Source organism: Girardinichthys multiradiatus, chromosome 5 (genome assembly GCF_021462225.1).
Source record: "Girardinichthys multiradiatus isolate DD_20200921_A chromosome 5, DD_fGirMul_XY1, whole genome shotgun sequence".
In the NCBI taxonomy this organism is placed as follows: Eukaryota; Metazoa; Chordata; class Actinopteri; order Cyprinodontiformes; family Goodeidae; genus Girardinichthys; species Girardinichthys multiradiatus.
The window spans coordinates 8,519,850-8,543,003 of NC_061798.1; the positions used below are offsets into that span (position 1 = coordinate 8,519,850).

The following is a 23,154-nucleotide window of genomic DNA, read 5'->3' on the forward strand; positions in this document are numbered from 1 at the left end:
TTCTTTTAGACTTGCATTCAAGAATGAACAGTAAAAAAATAAAGGTAAAACAGTATACATAATTTGAGGGAGACAACTTGCACTCTAAAGGAACGAAGAAATAGCAGCTGGAACAGGTAAAGCTGTTAAAGAGTCCAGCTGAAATTACTCTAATTAGAAAAGTGATGGCTACAGATGAGGAGTATATTTGCTTGAAATCATTACACGAACAGTCTGGGTTGACCCAAGAGGAAACAGTGGAAATAATCAGAGAGCTGATTAGAGTATATTCAATAGAGCCACTCTGACCAATCAACATCCCAAGGCAAGTTGAGGGCGAGTTGAAACTTATCAGTGTAGACATAGTGTCTGCATAGTATAATATGAGCAATGTAATTATTGGGTCATTGCAGAACATTTGAGTAGCAGTTACATCAGTTCGGTAGCAGTTTCACCATATCACATAGCTTCTCAGAGTTCTGGCACTGATGTAGTGGAAGTTTCTCCAAACATCCAAGCAATCAATGACAGCTTTGCTGGTGGACAAACACTTGTGAGTGCTACAGTTTCAAATGTGAAGGATCCTTATTTAATTAAACATACCTATACTAATGAAATGCAAAATTGACATGCGCTACTGTGATAGTGCTAGATGAATATTGCACCTAAAATAAAATGTTCTGAATCATCAAGAAGTTTAAGGTGAGAATTACAACAGCAGTAAAGCAGCTTAGCCTGGCTTAGTTTGTTACAAAAAAAAAAAAATTAACAAATGAAGACGCTATAGTCCGTGATACAGTGGTTCTGAGTTCAATTCTTGAGCTATAAAGTCTCACCATTTTTATAGATTCACTCTCACTAACTTGTTTTTTTTTTATGCTGCTTGGGGAGCAAGAGGTGAGGTTTGGCTTCCTTTAGGGCAACCACTGTCACAGCAAATTATCCACATTGTCACAGCCAGTGTTGATTTAAAGTTGATCAGCTCTCAGGACACCTTTCTGTTTTGGGGGCTCAACTAAATGCCTCCTAGCCTCTTGGCAAGAAGCACCTAGATAGTACTTAATGGAAATGCAAACTGCTAGCCATCAAAGAATGTAAGACCAATTCTCTATGTAATATTATTGTAAAAGATTAGATTAATTATATAGGCTTGACAATCCCTAAAGATTCTAAACTAACATCCTCTTAATCTTACTACAATTATGCAGAAAACCCTAAAGAAGCTAAATCAGTGATTAAAAAGGGACCTATCTCTAAAGGGAAGAGTCTTATATTGCCACAAATATCCATATGTAGATGAAACTATAGGCCATTAATGCTGATAAATAATAATAAATAAAAAACAGAAAATATATGTTTTTGATCTATAGTAATTGTAGTTATGGTCAAATTAAATATATATATATATATATATATATATATATATATATATATAATAGATAAGTACTAATGAATATGACAACAATATAAGCCATACTAACAACTATTAAAATTACCACTACTACCACTATTAATATTAATAAATAAAAAATAATAGCAGCTAATGTTACATTTACTTCTGACTACCACTGGGATTTCCCAGTCTGAAGAAAACCCATATGACCTAAAAAGTAATATCAGAGCCTTGTTTGCTACATGTCACTGGTCATAACAATGTTGTGTCAACAGGAAATCAAAAGTGAGTTCAGCACCAGGTCAAGATGAAGCTGGTTGAAAATAAGGAGATTAGTAAATCTAGTTTTTAGTCAGGACTGTGATATACAGTACTTCCTCTCCAAAAGATATGCACTATATTTAAAATTCCTGGTCCTAAACTGGTGGTGGCTTCAGACTTCCACATATGCACTAACCTGCATGCTCTGAAGTGTAGCTAAAGCAAAATTGGAAAAGCTGCAATTGAAAGTTAGGGATCAATCTTGAGAAATCTGGATAATCACTCTCTTGGGAATACCTGGTACAATGAAAGTGGAAACAGATCACTTGTTTCCCTTTAAACAAACACATGGTACTTCTGACGCAGATTCAAATAAAGCATGAAAACGGATAGAGAGAATGAGGAATATTACATGACTGTGAGACAGCTGGCAGCTCACTCTTAGTTCCACTGTGTGAGCTGACTTCCATGGTCCTGTCAAAAATAATAAACTAGCCTAATCTCACAAAGCCATGATTATCAGTAACAGCAACTCAAAACAGCCACGAGGATACAATTAATGTCACCCCTCCATATTGATGTTTATCCTTTTGGATATAATGGCAGATATAAGGAGGACACCATAGAGCACTGATTTAAAAAGAAACAGGTTTAATCGGCTTGTTTTGGCACGTATTATTGTGTCAACCTGTTTAAACATGTTCCTACTGATGCCAAATGAGGATGTCTGCAGGTTCACCCAGTTTCACCCACCCATAATGCAGGGCCTTGCAAAATATTTATGCCTCTTGAACCTTTCCAATCTTTTCCACATTTAAAGCACAAATGTTAATATATATTATAGGGATATATATTTTCTCCTTAGCCCAGATAAGAGTCTTCTGACAGTGCAGGAGTGGCTTGACATTAAGAATGCAGCATTTGTAGCCCATTAAGTGGTTCTTGATTTGCTGACTCCAGCCTCAGTCCACTGCTTGTGAAGCTCCCCCAAATTCTTTATGATTTTGCTTAATAATAATACATTCTATTTAGGGCTGCACGGTGGCACAGTTGATAGCACTGTTGCCTTGACCAAGAAGGTCCTTGGTTCTGCATGGAGGGAGGAGTTAAATTATATAAAAAAAAGATTGGGCCAGGGACAGAGCCCTGTGGAACACCAGAGGAGAGTGGAGATAGCTGGGATCTGGCACATTTCAACTGAATGAATTGTCAGTGAGGTAAGATTTAAACCAATGTCTGTGTGTCTGATATTCCAATATCTTGTAGTCACTCAACAGGATAGTTTGGGAGATGGTGTCGAAAGCTGCACTGAGGTCAAGTAGGATTAGAATGTTTAGTAGCTCAGAATCTGCTGTCATCAGGAGGTCATTGGAGATTTTTATGAGGGCGGATTCTGTGCTGTGGTGTGGGCGGAAACCAGATTGGAACTGTTCATAGAGGTTGTTGTTTGAGAGATCGGCATGAACCTGTGATGTCACTGCTTTTTCCAATACCTTGGAGATGAATGGGAGGTTGAAGAACAGACGAAGGATATTGAAGTTGTTGAGATCCAAACCAGGTTTTTTGAGTATAGGTGTTACTGCAGATGATTTGTAAGGTGATGGAAAAGTTCCAGTGGTGAGGGAGGAGTGTATGATGGCAGTGATCAGAGGCAAGAGAGATGGCAGGCAGGTTTTGACCAGAAAAGTAGGCAAAGGGTCCAGTAAGCAGGCAGATGGTTTAGATTTTAAGATCAGATCTGAAATATCAGCAGCAGAAGGAAGTTGTAAGATTGATAGTGGTTGGATGGGGTGGTGGAGGAGTACTGGAGGAGGTGATCTGCAGAAGGTCTGAGGGGTCAGCTGTTGGTGGATTTTGGCTATTTTCTCAGTAAAAAATGTTAGAGCTGAATTGCTTGACAATCCTCTTAAGGCTGCACTTATAACTGTTGCTGGTGTACCTTTTCCGACAACATATATTCCTTCCATGCAACTTTCTACGAGTATGCTTGGATAAAGCACCAAGTGAGCAACCAGCTTCTTAATCGATGAACCTTTGTGGCTTCCCCTTATTATGGAGGGTGCCAATCACTGTCTTTTAGAGATCTTTCCAGTCAGCAGTCTTCTCCATGACTGTGTAGTCTGCTGACCCAGACTGAGGAACAATTTAGAGGCTCGAAAAACTGTTGCAGGTGTTTTGAACAAAAAACACATTCTGGATACAATTATATAATCAATATGGGCTTAATATAGGCACACTCAGCTGTAATTTGAGAGTATTGACATCCAAATTGGATCAAAGGTTTAGGAATTACAGCTCTTTTATATGTAGCTGCCTGGTTTTCAAGGGACCAAAAATAATTGAACAATTGACTCAGAAGGCTGCAAAAAAATACCAAGGCTGCATGGGCTCTTCCCTTGTTAACCTGTTGTTGTGATTATGAATACTCGTACTCGTACTTGTCGTCTTCAGCTTTATCCGGGACCGGGTCGCGGGGGCATCTGGTATAGATGCCCGAGCCACCTCAACTGGCTCCTCTCAATGTGGAGGAGGAGCGGCTCTACTCCGAGCCCCTCCCGGAAGCCATTCCTCCCGATCACGCCTCTCCAGGTGTCACTGTCGTTTCCCACGTGGGCGTTGAAGTCCCCCAGCAGAATAATGGAGTCCCCAGGAGGGGCACTATCCAGCACCCCCGACAGGGACGCCAAGAAGGCCGGGTACTCCGCACTACCACTCGGCCCGTAGGCTGAAATGATAGTCAGAGACCTCTCCCCAACCCGAAGGCGCAGGGATGCAACCCTCTCATCCACTGGGGTAAACCCAAAACAAGACGGCTGAGCTGGGGGGCGACAAGCAAACCCACCCCAGCCCACCGCCTCTCCCCGTGGGCCACTCCAGAGTAGAAGAGAGTCCAGCCACTCTCGAGGAGATGGGTTCCAGAGCCTACGCTGTGCGTGGAGGCGAGCCCGACTATTTCTAGTCGATATCTCTCGACCTCCCGCACAAGCTCAGGCTCCTTCCCCCCCAGCGAGGTGACATTCCACGTCCCTAGAGCCAGCCTAAGCTGTTCCCCCTGCAGGTGGTGGGCCCACTGGGGGATGGTCTCGCGTCTCTTGTTCGCGCTTGGCCCGGCCGGGTCCCGCAAGGAGCAACCCACGATTATGAATATTAATCACGTATTCCCTATAAAGGGAATATTAATATATTATTTAATATATAAATATTCCCTGTAAAGTGAATATTAATATATTATTGAATATTAATACTTTAATATTTTATTCAATAATAATTCGGTCTGTTAAGGGTTGTCCTGTGAATACCGGCCCAATAAGGCGGTGGTATTCGGACAAAATTGAAAGAGATGAGCCAAGCTCTGGCATTATTGAACAGCAAAACTCATGTACACACACAGAATGAATTCACACAATTTCTTAAAATACAAGAATTTATTAACAAAAATAAGTCAACTCAAAGTCATTTCAATCAACAAACTCTTTACTATGCTAAAACAACCCACCAAACTAACAAGCAAACTGAAAGAATAAGGAAGACCAATGGGCTGTGTACAATATAAACAAGTTGATCAAAGATGATTGAGAACCATGACCAAAAGAGTGATGCAATATTACCATGCAAAGTTATTTATGTCTGAGAACTGAGGATTATCTTAAAGAATCAGGAAATGAAGTTAAGTTAGTCTTAGAACTACCTTAGGCAATAATTGGTATACCTTCAAACAACCATTCACAATGCAAGATCAGATAAAACATTATTTTAATAAAATAACATTTTTAAGAATGATTTGCTGAATGAAACCAACCTTCAGGATGACAAATTATCAACGGTGTTTAATTAGCTGCTTTTATTTATTAAAATAATATTTATTTTCTAAGTATAGAACTAAATATTTAATCTGGTATCCTAATTAGTTCTTTTGGCTGTATTTGGTACACATTTTTACACTGTTATACAGGAACAAACAGTAAGGACAAAGGCATAAAAATATATAGTTAACATCTTCCATGGAAAAGCAAATTCAATTCTGTAGAGACTCACAATAAGAAACACAAAATGCGATTAGAGAAGTTACACAATGGAGGTTTATTTGTTTGGCGCTCAGACCCCAGAAGAAGACATGAATGCTGATAATGCATGAACTGATGAATTGGAATTGTCTTCCCCCCAGATCTGTACTGTTGATGGAGAGGAGGCCTGATGGTAATGGAACTGAGAATCCGATGGAGGCGATGGGGTGGAGGAGAGTCAAAGCTCGACTGACAGCAGAGAGATCCATGAATGGGAGAATTTAAATGCGGAGCCTTGAAGGATCATTGGCTGAGGATATTACAGACTTGAAGGTGATTGGTTGGCGTGGAGACGCACGGAGAAGCCATTGGGTGAAGCTGGATGAGAGGCGAGTCTCCCAGATTGAATTTTTGTCTTTACTACATTATTCAAAAAAGAATTCCTAAATGGTTCAAAAAGAAAATGAGGTGAACTAAGCCAAACACGACTTAAAATAACAAGCATTACTGACATAACCTAACTGTCATAGTGTTGCGTATGGCTCTGACTCACATGCAGAATCACGCTCAAGGGAAACAGGTACAAGTTTGAAAAGTTTATTTAAGGTGACTGGAGCGGTATGGTGAGCCGGAACAACTGTAAAGGGAAACGACAGGTAAGTGGCACAGTAAACGAAACCGGAACTTAAATGTGTTATGTTTCTTACTAGGAGGAGGTAGGCAATCCACCAGGAGAAGAGGGATTTAGACTGGAGAAGAAGTGAAGGAGGAAACAATGGTAAGTCCAATGATTCCTTGGTTACAAGGGCCAGAGCTTGAAGTGCAGGCGAGGTGGAGGGTGGACAGGTTAGGTTGAATGAGCTCCAGAGATCTGAGTCCGGAAGCAGCCAGCCGGGGAAAATCCAGAGTTCAGCGACGGGTAGGTGTGTGTTGTAGATCTGTCCTGGGGATGTCCTTGGAACGAAACTAGTGCAAAACGAAGCCACCGGGGCCAGCCTGGGTAACCTACAGGTAGTCACTGGTTTAGTCCTTGGAAGGTCCTTGGAACAAGGTTAGCTTGGGAACGAAGCCACCGGGGCCAGCCTGGGTAACCTCCAGGTAGTCGCCGGTTCAGTTCACTAAGAAGAACAAAAAACAGGTTAAACGTAGTCAAAGGCAAAGTACTCAAAACCTGGTTTGTGCGAGGTGGGCTGAGTAGCTACCACAGAGGCTAATACTCAAGCGATGAGATGCTGGCCTCTTCCTGCTTAAGTACTCCAGGACTCAATCACCGGGATGGAAAACACCTGTCTCCACCACTGCTGAGCACTAGCGCCTACTAGGAGTCAAAACACAGTCAAACGCATAACAAAAAACTCCAGCCCCAACAATAACAATGAACTCTCAGGGGAATATATTAATACTATACACAAAAGATAGCCTACATGAAACAAGGAAGAAGGGCACTTATAAACAATAAGGAATAGGTCCCGGGAGTTAGTTCAAGACAACATAGAATAACTATAAAACAATGTTCAAACTGTGTTTAAAAGTGCAATTTAAAACCAAATGTTCTTAGTCTTCTGTATTAAAGTAGTGCCAATGTTATAGTGTTATGGCAGCTCTTAAAAAAACAATAAATAAATAACAAAAATAGATAGATAGGAACACCTAAATGATAGTTATTTATGCCAGTTGGGAAAACTGTTATACTGTTAGATGTCTGACTGTTTCTGCTTTTAATTTCCCTTTATTCCTCACAAAGCTTGAGAGTAACATAGATTAAAACATGCTTTGACTCGTCCACTGATTTAGGATTTCAGCCAATCCTTCAAGAGAAACCATAGTACCTTTGAATTTCATCTTGTAAGTGTATCACGTCCTAAAAGAGCTAACATGTCAGTATCACCTGTTCCTAGAAGGTAGTAAATTTGTTAAACAGGGTGCCAAACACCGGGAACATATACTACTTGCATCCCATTCAAAGATTTGTCCTCCGAAACGCACAGTTGTAAGAAATAATTACGACACCCCAATAACATCTTAAAACAAAATTCTTAATCTTATTTTTAATCTCTGGATAAAAAAGTAATTTAATTACATCGGCATTAAAAAATCTCTCTTGTCTCTTGTTGTTGACTTCCCTCTCCCCAGACACCTCCTCCTGCTCCTCCGGGGGGAGACCAAGGTGGTCCGAGGCCAGCCGAGAGACATAGTCCCTCCAGCGTGTCCTGGGCCATCCCTTGGGCCTCCTTCCACCGGGAGGAGGAACACATCCCGAGAGAGGCGTCCACGAGGCATCCTAAACAGATGCCCGAGCCACCTCAACTGACTCCTCTGGATGTGGAGCTCCTCACCCTATCTCTAAGGGAGTGCCCGGCCACCCTACAGAGGAAGCTCATTTCAGCCGCTTGTATCCGGGATCTCGTTCTTTCGGTCATGACCCAAAGTCCATGACCATAGGTGAGGGTAGGAATGTAGAGCAACCGCTAAATCAAGAGCTTCGTTTTTTGCTCAGCTTTCTCTTCACCACAGCAGACCGGCACGGTGTCCTCATTACTGCGGAAGAGGCATCAATCTGACTGTCGATCTTCTGCTCCATTCTTCCCTCACTCATGAACAAGACCGCGAGATACTTGAACTCCTCCACTTGAGGCAGGACCTCCCCTCCAATCTGCAGAGGGCAAGCCACCCTTTTCAGTGGCTTGGACTTGGAGGAGCTGATCCTCATCCCAGCCGCTTCGCATTCAGCTGCAAACCGCCCCGGTGCATGCTGTAGGTCTTTGCTAGAGGAGTCCAGCAGGACCACGTCATCTGCAAAAAGAAGAGACGAAATCCACTGGCCGGAACAAAAAAATGCACCTTAATTTAATTATTAGACCAAAGATCTAGACAACGTGTTTTCTAACTGAGGAAAAGGTAAGGGCACAATTCCTCCAATAGCTAGTGTTAACCACCTTTGACTGCAATAATTTGAGAGAGATGTTTCTTGTAGCTTGTAGCCATCTACTTTGGTACCAGCTTATGGTCTTAACAGACCCATAGGCTGCTTCACTGCAAATTATATATATTGGAAAGCTATGTCCTAGCTATACCATTAAATCGTGATTTTTTCCATTTTCCTTAAAATGATGAGATTGTTGTTCCCATATATGTTTTGTTCCTCAAGAAGTAATCATTTCTTGACCATTTTGAACAATTTTCCTACCAGAAACAGCGCTACAATACAACCATAGAGTACAATACTACTAAAACAGCGCAGAAGTTGGAATGCAGTAGCATTCGGGTTCATGTTTTGTTCAAGAACAGGTTTGAAAAGTATTGTTGGAATGTCTATGGTCAAAACACTGCAAACCTCCAACAAAATGCTGAGTAACACTTTTCTTTATAGGGTGCCGTTTGTAAGGTTACACAATCAAAAATTATAGTCCTCGGTATGATTAATCTAAGACATTTGTTTTTTACTTGCTTGAATCAACAGTGCAAGAAATGAAGGATATGTAGGTTAACAAAGGGCTGCTAGGTTAGAAAGAGCTGTTCCAAAACAAATAAAGGACATATCAAAGCTCAAGTCAGCTGAAGGTGTGGTGGTGTTAGAGATTAAAACAACAAAAAACCACTTGTATGCGTTCAACTGATCTGGGGAAAGATATTTTTCCAATGAATTAATGTTTCATACCCTTGTACTAATTTTGCTGGTATTTACGCCACATCTATAAAGATTTCTTAAAAAGTGTACCTCATGATGAGGATCTATCTTCTTAGATATAAATTCAAAGCACTGGTTAAGACCAAGTCCAGAGTTTGACTTGTAGGGTATATTCACATTAGGAAAGTCCTTCGTTTCAAAAGTAGACTATTCTCATTTGATGCGGTTCACTTTTACATTGTACTTTTTGCAAATAAACTACAGAGAAGCACTAATTCTCATCAAATAAGTTCAGTTCTTCATAGGTGTCAAGGAGCTGTACACTATTATTGCTTTACATCAATTTTAAGGTTCTCAGGTGGTCGTCTATCAGCAGGTTTTTAAAGGCTGAAAAGTCAGGTTTTCTGTTTCCCCATTTACAGGACTGGATGAAGAATTTGGCAAGGATCAGCAGGTTAAGTATAAGGTCAGTTATTCTGTCTTTGAGGGTGGTTCCAAATATTATATCCTCTCTTTTTAAGGAACGGGGAAGGGAATGTTTTGTTAAGATCCAGGCCTGAACGTTTTCCCAAAATGTTCCAGTGTGTACACAATAGAAAAAGAGATGGTCTGTTGTTTCAATATTGTTGTCGCAAAAGGTCCAGCTGTTAGTGTCGAAACTGAATCTTTGTCTTAACAGTTCTCTGGATGGAAAAATGTTATTGAGAATTTTAAAATGTATTTCTTTAGCTTTAGGACTTAAGGGCTATTTAAGGTAAGCAGTTCTCCACTTGTTGACCTCTGAGTCAGAAAACAAATTTAAAATGGAGTTTCTATTTGGTCTTGCAGGAAATATAAGGTTAGTTAGATTCTGACGCAGCCATGTATTAGTTACTTTTATCCAAAAAGTTTAGTCCATATGTTTGAAGTGTGGGTAACTGAAGGTAAGCTGTTTGAGTGCTTCTATTTTGAACCAAATATTGCAGTAAGGATAAAGTTTATTACAGTGTTAAACTTAGTACGCGAGAAGTTTAAATTATACAATAAGCAAAAATCATCAAAAGACAACCAACCTCCATTGTCATTTGGAAAATGTCTTATGGACCAAATGCCCTTTTCCATGCAGCGATCCAAATACAGAGACTTATTTCTATATAGCACATATCTATTATTCCAGATAGGAGTTTGGCGGGGAGTAAAATTGTGCGCGTACATAAGTTTCCAACATAACAACACCTGTTTGTGAAAGGAAGCAATCTTAACAGGGAGTCTATCAACAGCAAAGTCACGTCTAAGAACAAATCTATGCACCCAATTTTTTTAAACAAACCTTTGGGAAGACAGTACCATATACTAATTCTATTCATTAACAAGGATTTCGGCCAGTTTATTTTTAAGACCGCATTTGAGCATTCAAAGTGAAGGGCTTGTAAACAACCATCTTTAAAGTCTTTTACCATGTTTGCTTTCTTTAAGTAGTGGACTCTATTTTTCCAGATGAAGTTAAAGTTTAATTGATTTATAGCTTTAATATATTTGTTGGTTATGGCCATAGAATATGCAGGGTATATACATCGAGACAGTGCCTCCATTTTGGTTAAATAGGTTCTCCTGAACAGTGTCAGATCTCTTTGAAGCCATCTATTTAACTGAGATTTGTAGTTTTGGATTTTATTCTCTAAGTTAACAGTTTCACTAAGTTTAGCGTCTTTAGTTATTAGAATTCCAAGATATGTCACCGAGGATTTAATGGGATTACCGCACGCTTCTGTGAGATTAGTGTCATGAATCGCCATCAGTTCAGATTTCTGTAGGTTTAAAGTAAATTCTGATGCTTTGGAAAATGTATTAATTAACTCAAGAACTTTAGGAGTTTGGTCTAAACTCTTCAAAAAAATCGTGGTGTCATCAGCTAGTTGGCTGATTATAATTTTGGTATATTTGAGTTTTTTGTGAAGATAGCCATCACTTAGACAACCAAGATAAAGAGGAAGGGAAAAATATTGCAGCCCTGCTTTACTCCCCTATTAATGGTAAAATGTGGGAAAGTACCATGTGGAAGAGCAACCGAACTTGTGGTGCCGTTGTAAAAGCTTTTTATTATTCTACAAAAATTTGGCCCAAAACCAAACATGTGTAAGACTTTGAAAAAAAACTGATGCTCCAACATATCAAAGGCTTTGTAGAAGTCTAAGAAAAGGAAAGCCTTTATCCTCAATGAGATCACTATACTCAAGTAAATCCTGCACTAGTCTGATGTTGTTGTGTATTGATCTTTTGTACATAAAACCTGTTTGTGTTTCAGAAATAACATCCTTGAGACCAGTCTTTAATCTGTTTGTGTAAATATACCCCAATAATTTGTAGTCACAGTTTAGGAGGGTGATTGGACAGTAGTTATCTAGAACCGTTCTGTTTCTTCCTGGTTTTGTTATAAGGGTGATGATACCCTGCTTCATACTGTGTGGAAAAGAGTTTTTACATATGATCTCTTTAAAGACCTGGAATATAAATTCTCTGAGACAATCCCAAAAATGTCAGGTCACTGTCTTGGTTTGAAAAAGAAGAGCAGTAAACGTTTTTATAAAAGTTGCTAATTTCTTTTGCAATTATAATTTGGTTTGTGCATTCCTCAATGTTAATAAGAAGGGATGGTATGTGGTTATTAACTTGCCTCCTCTTTTCTAGCCTGCAGAAGTATGCACTGTTTTTTTCTCCTTCTTCAATCCATTCTGCTCTGGGTCTGGGTCTAAAAGCACCCTGGGCCTTTCTTTCATAGATGGTGTCTAGTTTAGATTGTAAGGTTAGAAGGTTATTTTTGTCTGCATCAGTCTGTGTCTGTTTAACACATAATGAGTTTAGACCTTTTACTAACCTTACTTCTTCCATGTCATTGTTTTTGCTAAAAGAGATAGATTGAGCCCGTTTCTTATATTTTAAGTATTCCCATTTCCTGGTGTATGTCATTATTGAGTCATCTATATGGATCTTTTCCACATGTTCTTTAATTTCCCTGCAAAAGAGATTATATTTTAAAAGATTTGAATTGCGTTTCCAGTACCTTCTATGTCTCAAATTCTCAGGAAGAGGAGTAATTAATAAATTCATGCTGCAATGATCTGTAAGAAGAGTTGGAGACATATTACAGTCTGATGTTAGTTTGAGAATATCATCTGTTCCTAACCAGAAATCTATTCTAGAGCTGCTTGATGCATCTGATTTTCACCACGAAAACTGATTTTTGTTAACATGTTTATCTCTCCACAAATCAATAAGTCCTAAGTTTTTACAGAAGTCAGACAAAATATGGTTTGGATGGGAGTTTGAAAATTTGTTTGGGTGTCTGTGGGTGTTTGGGTGTCAAGCCCTTCATCCATAACCATATTCCAGTCCCCACCTAATAAAATAGTACGGAATCTTTATTTAAGTTGTTCAAAATTTACTTCAATAATTGTCAGAAGCTCCTTAGTTTTTGAAATTTTGCAGTAAGCATAAATATTATCTAGGATTATTAATGAGTCCTCAACATGTAATATGGCGAGAGACCGATGGCCGTCAGTATCATGTTTTGTATATCTTATTTTCCCTGGAACGTTATTAATGAATATAGCCACACCAGCTGATGTACCATGCGAATACGTTATCTGATCTCCCATTGGTCCGACCAAAATTTTTCCGTTGAATGAGTTTCTTGAAAAAGGATTTCAGTTTTATTTATATAGAATCAGAATCAGTTTATTGCCAAGTTCGTACATAGAAACAAGGAATATGACTCCGGTACTCTTTGCTCTCTCTTTTTTTTTTTTTTTGCAAAAAAGAGTATACATATATACAATATACAAATATACACATATATAAATAAAAAGGTGCATTTGCAACAATCTGTATGCTGTTGTTTGGTACTCTATTAAATGTTCAACAGAGAAACAGCCTGGGGGAAGAAACTGTCTCTGTGGTTTTAGTAAGCAGTGCTCTGTAGCGGCGGCCTAAAGGTAAAACTCTAAACAGTTTATGTGCAGGGTGTGTGTGCGTGCATGCGTGCGTGTGTTTTCTTGGGAGGAAGCATTGTTAAGAGAGAGAGGGGGTTTACAACTACTTACCAGAAATGAGTCATCACTTTACAACCAGACATAATGAAGGTCTTCACTCAGTGCAAGTGGCTCTTTAACACATTACAACATTTCCCCTTTGGCCATAATGGGAAAGCTTGAAAAGTCAGCTACAGTATCAGCATAACATTTTAGGCAGAACAATTGACACATCAAAGAAATCATAAAAGTCTCCACTTGTCATTTTTTTACTGCTTCATGAAAGCTTTTCACTCTTAGCCTCTGGTTTCTGTTTCTCTTCCTGTCCATCACTCTCTCTCTGTATTCTCTCTGTGTCTCTCTCTCACATGGGCAGGCAAACACACTTCATATGCGGTCTCCTTGTTTTATAGGTTTTAGTTCACGCCCTCCAGTGTGGCATGTTGGCAGACATCCTTCTGCAGTTTTGTAATAATTGACCTTATGTCCATAAAAAATGTAAGGAAACAAAAGTGTCTCTGACTCTGGGACAAGCAGCAGAAGAGCTAAGAAGAAACAAGCATCCTACACCCAAAGGTAAGACTTGTCAAGCAGTTTGACCTTATTTACTGTTGATTTCTTAGAGTGTGTGTTGCAGCGAGCAGATTTTATTTGAAGCTTCTCATGTTACAGTGAAATGCGGGAGAGTTCACAATGGAGTACACAGTTTTGTTCTGCCTTTTACCTGCATTTACTTTCACAAGACAAGGTAGGTGTACGATATCTCCTTTTTGACGTCTCAGTGTTAAAAAAGTCAGAAAGAATGCAATCATAGGAAAATCACAGTGCATGTTATGACTCTGCTTCATAACCTGAAGTAATTCATATTAATTTTCTCATTGTTGAGAAGAACATTTGGTCCACATTTCATATAGGATTTTTTGGCATTTGTTGATCCACAGCTGTGGGTTCTGCTGCAGAATTTCAATCACGCTGAGCTCAGGTCTTTGACTGGATGATTGCAACACTGTGATTCTTGTCCTGTTGCACGACCCAGTGTGAGGTGAGGTCATGTGTCCGACAAGTAACATCGGATACAAGAATAATAGAGTGTACAGGGGAGTTCATGGTCAACTGCGTAACTGTGAGGGGACCAACTCCTGTGGCTACAAAACAAGCCCAAATCGTCATCTAATCATGAGCTAATATCCTGAACCTGACTCTATCCTAACAGAGTTATGTGCATTACGGCTAAATATGCCTCAGCTTAGCTTGTCCCACTATGAAAACCTTGGTGGTAGTGCCATATTCTTTATGAAGAAATAAGCTGTTTTGTGGGCAATTTTTGAGAAAAACCATATTAGTTTTTTCTTTCTCTAATTGCCCTGTCATAAACATTTAACATGCTAACTGAAAACTATGGAGTCTGAGTTGGAAGTCTTGTTTTTTTGCAATCTACCTTTGGGTGAATCCACTGAGACTTTCAGTCATAGGAAGAAAGCAACTGTCCAAAATGCCTTGACACTGGGTTGCACAGCAGTATGTTCTATACCAACAAACTTGCTATTCCTGCTTTTATAGAGGTGGTCACACTTTTAGTAATTAGCGTTTTATAATGACTTGCTGCTTCGTTTTATAAGGAATAGTTTTATTTATTTATTTATTTATTTATCTGAAATAAATATATTTGCCTTTGACTTTCCTACTTGCCGGTGACCAGTTAAATTAACGACATTTCAATAAATACTAATCTACAATAAACAGGAATGCAAATATTTTGTTAAATTACTGTCTGTATTTTTACACCTTGGTGTACAGAGTCAGTGAGATTGGAGGTGAGCCCCATGGTTACAGCAGAGTGTGGCAAACCAGTTTCTCTACACTGCAACACATCATCACCTCAGCACGGACTATCAGTCAAACGCATGGAGTGGTCCCAAGGAAATATGCCTTTATGTTCTGTGGACAGTCAGGAAACAATGACCACACTGCAGAGACACTTTCAAAGTGATTTCCGTTGCCAGTTTAAAGATGGACGACTATCTCTGGTCTTTCAAACAGTGCTGCCTTTGGAGAGTGGAAACTTGAAGCGCTACATGTGCAAACTGCACTCCAACAAAGGAGTGGCCCATAATTACACAAGAGTGCAGCTGCAAGGTCAGAGTCTATGTTTTAAACTTTCTACACTAATGTTAAAGTTCTTTATTGTTGTTCAAAAGGCAATTGTGGTAAATGTTTAAAGAACTCTGATCATTCAGTCATACTTAACATATCTTTGAGCTCTGTAAAACTGGACTTTATCCACTTGCTTCCTGCATTAGAAATTGTGTATTTTGGAGATTCTTTTTCCTGCCCTTGTTTTTAGATTTCTTGAAATTCACCAAAGAACAACTAGGAATGTGTAAAAGTATATCAAAAACATTCCTGAGAGATTCTGGTCCATATTGTCATGATAAAATCATAGTTGGAGCAGATTTGTCACATCCATGATACAAATCTCCTGTTCCACCACATCCTAAAGCCTCTCTGTTTGATTGAGATCTGGGGACTGTGAAGGCTGCTGGAGTACAACGGAGCCATTGTAATTTTCAAGAAATCAGTTTGAGATGATTTGAGCTTTGTGACATGTTGCATTAGCCTACTGGAAGTAGGTATCAAAAGATGGGGACTCCATCCCTTTATGACCAGTCATAAAGAGATGGACATAGTCAGTAACAGAACTCTGGTAGGTCGAGGCATTTAAACAACACTCAGTTTGTACTATGTGTCACAAAAAATATTCCCCATTGTACTATCCTCACTAATCTGTTGGTGGAAGGTTGGATGGATCCATGGTTCAGTTATGCCTAATTCTGACGCATGTTATCTAAATGTCATGGCTGAAATGGAGACTCATCAGACCAATCAACATTTTGCAAATCTGTTGTCCGATCTTTGTGAACCTGTGCAAATGTGTGCCTCGGTTTCCTGTTCTCGGCAAACAGGAGGGACACCTGGTATTCTCCTGCTATAGCCCATCTATTTCAAGAACTGCCATGTTGTTTGTTCAGAGATTGTAAACATCATATGCTGGTTATAACAAGTGATTATTGACACTTCCTTTCTAAACCTCAAACAGGGCTGGCTGTTCTTCTCTAACCTTTGACATCAACAACAAGATATGTTTTGCAATTAAAAACACTCAGGGAAGCACCTCTGGCACCAACAAGCATGCCACATTCAAAATAAGTTAAATTCCCTTTCTTTACCATTCTGATTAAGGGATGGTCTTTCCCAGGTCTAGATGCCTAAATGCACTGATTTCTTGCCATGTGATTGGCTGATTCTATATTTGAGTAAAGAAGTAATTAAACACTATAGCTAATAAAGCGACCATTGGGTGTTTGTTAGAACAGTATTAAGAATTTGCACAGTGACTGAGACTGCAATGTAGAAAACAAATGCATTTCAACAGACTTCTCATTGTCTTTCCTTTAGAGTGTTGTGGGACAGTTGACACTGTTTTAAAGCGTGACGGTCCATCCTGCACCTTCAACCATGTCTACCCAGATGGAGATGTGCACTGGTTTCATGGCTCTCGAAACATATCAGATGGGTCTGTGACTCAGCACACTGCTAAAAGCGTGGATAACCATGGCTGGATGATTATCCACAGTTGGCTGACCTTCAATGGTACACAGGAGAAAGGTTCACACAAGCCATACAACTGTTCTTTAAAAGGTTCTACATCCAGTAAATACATTGCAAGTACTTTTGTTCTGAAACATGGACATCAGGCCTCGATAGGTGCTACAGGATACAGCATTTCTGATGGAAACAGAGTCAGACAACAGAAAGCTGTGAAGATTGCTTTGGCTATTTTAGTCTCGCTTATTGTCATGCTGAAATAATTAACTGTGCAAAGTAAAAACACATCACACACCATGATGACACATGAGAGTGAATGGCAATCAGTAATAAGATGGTACTGACATTTGTTTTACTTTTCCATTTAAAAACTAGAGCAGCAAAACACAGAGGTGGGTGAGTTATCTTAACAGGTTTGAATATTTATGATCCTTTCTTTTAATTCTTGCCTCAGGTAAGCAAAACACAATTACTGGCTGTTGAAAGGTGACAACAAGATTTCTGATCATTTTTAAACTATTAAAGCATTTGGCTGATACAGAGCTTTAGATGAGACAGCAAGGTTTGTTGGCTTCTAACACACAACGTGGAATACACTAAGAGAAAGTACACTTATATAAAAGTATAGCAGCCTGGCTGCTGGCTCAAATTTAGGACTAGAGTATATACATGTATTTATACCATGTTTCACTGTTAATGGTATGTGTAGCGGGTGAAAACAGTTTGCAGGGTATATACTGACCTAATAATAATGTGAATGATTGACTGTGTTGTATATTACCATGATAAGCACCGCCGTTTTACTTTGAAATACTTATTAGCAGAACACATTGTAATAATCTGTAAAGGAACAGGTCTGTTTGTGGTATGTGGATAGATGCTGCCCTCTGGTGGTCCAATAATTTGGAGCAACACATGTGGCTACAAAAAAAAAACAACACAGGCCAGACATTGGGTCTCATTAAAACTGGCACAGATGTGGGTGTAGTAATCATCATAGGACGAACTCCATGTGTAATTCCTAATTTTCACTGGATGTCACCACAGCAACACTCAAGGTGATAAAAACAAAAATGTGTCATTGTAAACAAATGTCATTCAAGGGCCCTATTTATTCAATGTTTTAATGAGCTCACCAGCAGAATATGCTGCATTGAGGAAGAGAGAGACATTTCCCTAAGATTTTTAAGTGATGAAATCGCAAATGATGGGTATTGCCTAGAACAGTGACTTAAAGGCATGTGGAAAACCCGAAACGTAATTTGTCACACAAATAATGTCTCTACTAATGTTAATTTCATTTCAGACTTGTCAAAATAAGCATGAATCAGTCTAGTTTCAACTGCTAGTTAAGGTCATGGCACTTTTTTAACACTTTTAAGATCAAATTGCAATATTTTCGGCACAGTTTTGTGCAGAACTGCCTTTCTTGGCATGTACAGCAAAAACAAATCACCAGTCGGTCTAAAGCAGACTCCTCTTTAGTAATTCAATGCACAGCTCCATAGTGTCTGTGTCTGAAGGCTCACTTCAACAATCTCCTGCTGAAAGGTCCCACTGTCCAAGCCCAAAGCCAGAATGCAGTTATAAATTTTGACATGACCCAAAGATTAAATCTACATAAAGTGTAACCACTGATTACTATGCTCAAAGAAAATACGACTGCGCTACTGTGTGTAATTTCATAGGAGAGATATATAGCCAAAGACTTCTTAAATCGCTTTACACCCTAGTCAGGGTTTTTCAGGGCTCTAAAATCTACTTAAACAGTCAGCAACCGTCGTCCGCCAGAGAAATCTTGAGCTCAGTAACTGAACCTTAAAAATATTTCCCCATTTTCTCCAATGTGCACATAAATAGGGGCTATTGTGTTTCCTTTAATGTAGTCATTATCAGAAACAAAAGCATGTTATAAAATCAGTTGAGACAAATAATGAAATCATACAACTGGTTTTGTTTTGGGTTTATTTAAGAGGGATGGGCTACTGCTCGCAAAGAAATAAATAATGAATAAAAAGCAACAGCCCAGGGTAATGTCTTGAATAAAAAGTCTGCAGTACAGTTTCAACACTGAAGTGTCACCATTAACCTGGCTGCGGCAAAGGTACAGGACAGCAGTAAGAGTATTTAGTTCAGGGGTATTGGCAGCGCAAGCTTATTTACCAAAATAGAAGCAAATTAAGCTGCTCTTTAGGTCGCCTAGCCCCACCCAGGAATTTAAAATGTTTCTAAATTTTCAATCCTAGGATTCTTAGGACAAAATAAACCGTTAAATAATCAATACAACAATGTTAGTGCAGCTGGAATGGATGATGAGCTTCAATGCAAGTAGTATTTCAAATCCCCCCACTGTTAGGTTCTTAAAATGTTGGACCAGCTCTGAACCTTATTTTGATTGAAGAAATCTAAGAGAACAATTGTTTACATTTGCATGATGGGGAATTTTGATATGGATTAACAGAAGCACGCAACTTCCAGATGTTTACAAATTTACTTAATTTCAACATAAAACCAGACCAACACTCAGCTAAAATAAACAACTCTTCACCAGATCACAAATCCATCTTCAGGGTAAAAGCTCCTATTTTTTAATGGTTCAGTGCTCCTTGTTCAAGTCATAAAAGCTCTCTGCCTGTCGTGCCACTGAATTAGGGTAAAGCTTGAGCTTTTAAAGGCCAGATTATTCACACACATTGGTTATGGCAACACTATAGGGCAGCTGAGGATCACTGTGAGCAAATACTTCCAAGTGACTTGCAGAGTGCACAAGTGCATTCACATACAGACATGACAGACATACAAACACAATAATATATTCTGCTTGAGATAAATCTCTTAATCGCAATCACTAATGTGCTGATGAGCTGCTTATAAGCCTCTAATATGGTAGAAAGATTTCATGTTGCTGTGAGTTTGTAAACATTGAATAAATCCTCACGGCGGTGGAAGGCCAGCAGATACAGCACTATATTAGCTTATTTGAACCATTTACAGGTTCTCGAGAGATTGCTGTTTTTTTAGGCTCTGTTTACACGACAACAATCTATTGAAAACTGGATTTTTTTTTTTTTTTTTTTTTCTGTTTCTGTTAACACATCTGCAACACAATGTTTTAATTAAATACTCAACAGGCAACAGTGGAGATGTGAAAATTGTGTAACTCCCAGACCAAACTATTAGTTGGCGGTATGTTTTTTGAAACTCAATAACATAGGAAAACAATTACTGCTTACAAAACGGGTGAGAAAATGACCACTTTGTTGGAGAACCGTCATTAGATTCAAAAGAGTCAGCGGCACAAGTAAGTACTCTGCAACACGCCGTTGTCATTGTTGATATCTCTGTCTTCTGTGGGTTGTTAAACGGTCAGCATCAATTATGCTGTGTGTGTGTGTGTGTGTGTGTGTGTGTGTGTGTGTGTGTGTGCATTCATTTCTACTGGTTTCAGTTATATTGCGCTGCGTATGAGCCAGGGCTTCCCTATAAGAAAGTTTCAATTTTTTTCCATCAAGACGACAACAGAGACCGGGACATTTTCAAACCATTACACTCTGGAAGCCATTTTCAAATTGTGCCATTTTCATAGTTAACATTGCAATGATGTCATGTAAACAAACAGAAAAACAACTAAACTTTTCTGTTTTCACCACAAAATGTTGTTGTAAAATAGGGGCCTTAGTCGAACAACGTCCTTATTACCACACTAAATTTACGTTGACATTGCTATATTAGTCCTCTCAATTGGTTGATCAGTGGTCCACTGGGATCATATCCAAACAGCTACAAGGTTTGAGAAAACACAGAAATATACCATCTTCATAGCTGCTGCACAAATCACAACCTGTTGTGAAACAACACAGCCGCATCATCAAGCAATATAATTTTGGTGTAACACTGATGTAGTTTTGTTAAAAAAACGACAACATTATAACTAATGTCTCTTGTGAAAAGTGTAGATGGTTAAGATCCGCTAACATAGCTTTGTATCCTATAGAGCTGAATGTTTTTACTCTGAGTTCTTTAGGTAAGGCAACTATTACTGATAATAATGTCAGAGAACATCCCTTCAAAACATCTGAACTGTTCCTTTAAGGCATAGGCAAGCAAAATGACCTAATCCTGTTTGGTATGATTTATGACCTACAATGCATTTTTTTAAAGTCATATCTTTATAGTTGCATTTTTGAGTTTTTGTTTGTTTATGCTGAAGAGCATATTAGAATTGTTGCATGAATAAATAAAATGTTGCTCTCCTGAGACTGAGCTAATACATTTTAAAGTCTCTTTTTCAGTTTCTAAACTAGTTTCATCAATATTTAACCAGCCAGTCTTCAAAGAAAAAAATATCTTCACATTCAAGAATGTAAAGGAAATTTCTGTAATTTTAAGCAAAAATTTAAAGTTAAAACTGTAAGAAAGAAAACTGTAAGAAAAACTGTAAGAAAGAGAATGCAATTTATCAAGCTTGTGATTTTATGTCTTTTCAATCTGTTTTCTGATTGGTGTTTTGTATTTGGGAACTTTTAGTGGTTTACCTGCTGTAAAGCTTATTCTTGAAGACACAAGAAATTAGTTCTGTGTTGTTGTTGTTTTTTTTTTTTTGCTCCCACATGACTTTAACCCATTGGAGCTCAAAGTCAGACAAATGTAATGTATAATATCTGTGTTTTTCACTGTTTTTTATTCAAGCTTATCGAGATTACCAGTAAATCAAGAAAGGCAAATTTTAATCATTTTGAATTGTAAAGAAGGCAATGTCTAAAACATATTTTGAGCTTTAAATAAAATCTGATCTTTACAATTTATTTTTAAAAACATTTTTTTCTGTCACAAAAAGAGCTTTCATCTCTAAATCAGAAGAGGCACTACCCTATATACAGCTAGACTTGAACACCTGTGAATAGGGATATGTTGAACGAATGTATATTATTTACAACAAAATGTGCACTGACATATTCAGGTCTGGTTATTAAATTAAATCAGTAACTTCTTTCTCCAAACGTTCCACCTCTATATTTATCCATGATAAATAGATGCAGCATCAACTTGTTTTTTATTCAGTCTCTATGGAAATAGCAGACAGATTGTATATCAGTATTGCAAATTCCCATCCATATGTAGCATTAGCTGAATTCAATTTCTAAGTCCAAACAACATCTTCTCACAAGATGGAGTTTGACTGATTTGACAGACAGCTACTTTACTGTAGTCCAGTAAAGCCATCACAAATAAAACATGGACTGATTATGTGTGGAAAAAGTGAGACTTTTGGCTGCTTCATGTTATATAATATATTCTGTTGATACACTTGTTGGTAGTAACATGCAATGCTAGCTCTGACCAAAGCACATTAAATACAAGCATGCTGGACAAATTACCAAATAAATTTTCAAATCTTCAGATCTGCTGTAATACAGACCTCAACAGGAGATCCTTCCTGCCCACAGCCATCACCATCTACAACAGCTCTTTGAAGAAACCTGCATAATATGAGCTACACAACATTTCATTTACCTTTGGGATGAATAAAGTATTTTTGAATTGAATTGAATTGAATAATCAATGGATGAGATGGTTTGATCTTCTTCCTTCTCTCTCTTTTCTTTGCTCCTGCTCTGCCTCCACGGTGCCTCCTTTCCAACTCATCAAGGATTTGGGGTTTTAGTTAAAGTATTGTTTGAGCTCTTGAGATATTGATCAGCTCCTCCCGTTTGTAAAAAAAACAACTTGTTGCCATGGTGATGTATCATAACAAATGTCCAACAGCAAAAAAACATCTGCAAAAATCTTTCCAGCTGAACAGCATCCGATACCAGAGGACAATTGTCCAAAAAAATTCATTTTTATTCACCACAAGAGGAATTTAAGTTCTTAAAAAGGATTAATCGGAATGAAAAGTAACAGAGCTACTCCAACCGGCTGCCACCTTAAGCGGCGCAATTCTAGAATTCACATGTAACCTCACCAATTCTCTGTTTCTCTGTTGGTGTGCAGTCTTTTAGTTTTTAATGCTTAAAAAAGGTTTTATGCTTAAAAAAAATTATTCTCAATGAAATACTTAGTTAAAAGCTTGAAACACAACTATTAATAAGCAGTTGCATTTACATAAACCTCATACAAACTATTAGCCAAGAAAGACAGATATTTTTCAAATCCAGATGTCACTACTGATGCTTATGCATTTTGGAAGAAACATCGAAGCAATATTTTGTAGATTAAATAATTTGATAAGTATATATATATATATATATATATATATATATACAGGGGTTGGAC

General features: G+C 38.4%; 2 long non-coding RNA genes across 4 annotated transcripts; one reads left to right on the forward strand and one right to left on the reverse strand.

The window, feature by feature from the left end:
- Positions 1 to 5,712: 5,712 nt before the first annotated feature.
- LOC124867746 lies at positions 5,713 to 22,809 on the reverse strand. Of its 3 annotated transcripts, none has more exons than XR_007038135.1 (5): positions 22,393 to 22,809; positions 6,840 to 6,955; positions 6,345 to 6,755; positions 6,191 to 6,274; positions 5,713 to 6,080 (listed from the first exon to the last, which is right to left on the reverse strand). It is a non-coding gene; the product is annotated as an uncharacterized LOC124867746 (long non-coding RNA). The 3 variants fall into 3 exon arrangements; XR_007038136.1 differs by lacking the exon at positions 22,393 to 22,809 and adding an exon at positions 7,718 to 7,939; XR_007038134.1 differs by lacking the exon at positions 22,393 to 22,809 and having other exon boundaries at positions 6,840 to 7,939.
- Positions 13,395 to 21,683, forward strand: LOC124867744. The gene is made up of 4 exons (XR_007038133.1): positions 13,395 to 13,848; positions 13,945 to 14,020; positions 15,070 to 15,408; positions 16,729 to 21,683. It is a non-coding gene; the product is annotated as an uncharacterized LOC124867744 (long non-coding RNA).
- Positions 22,810 to 23,154: the final 345 nt, after the last annotated feature.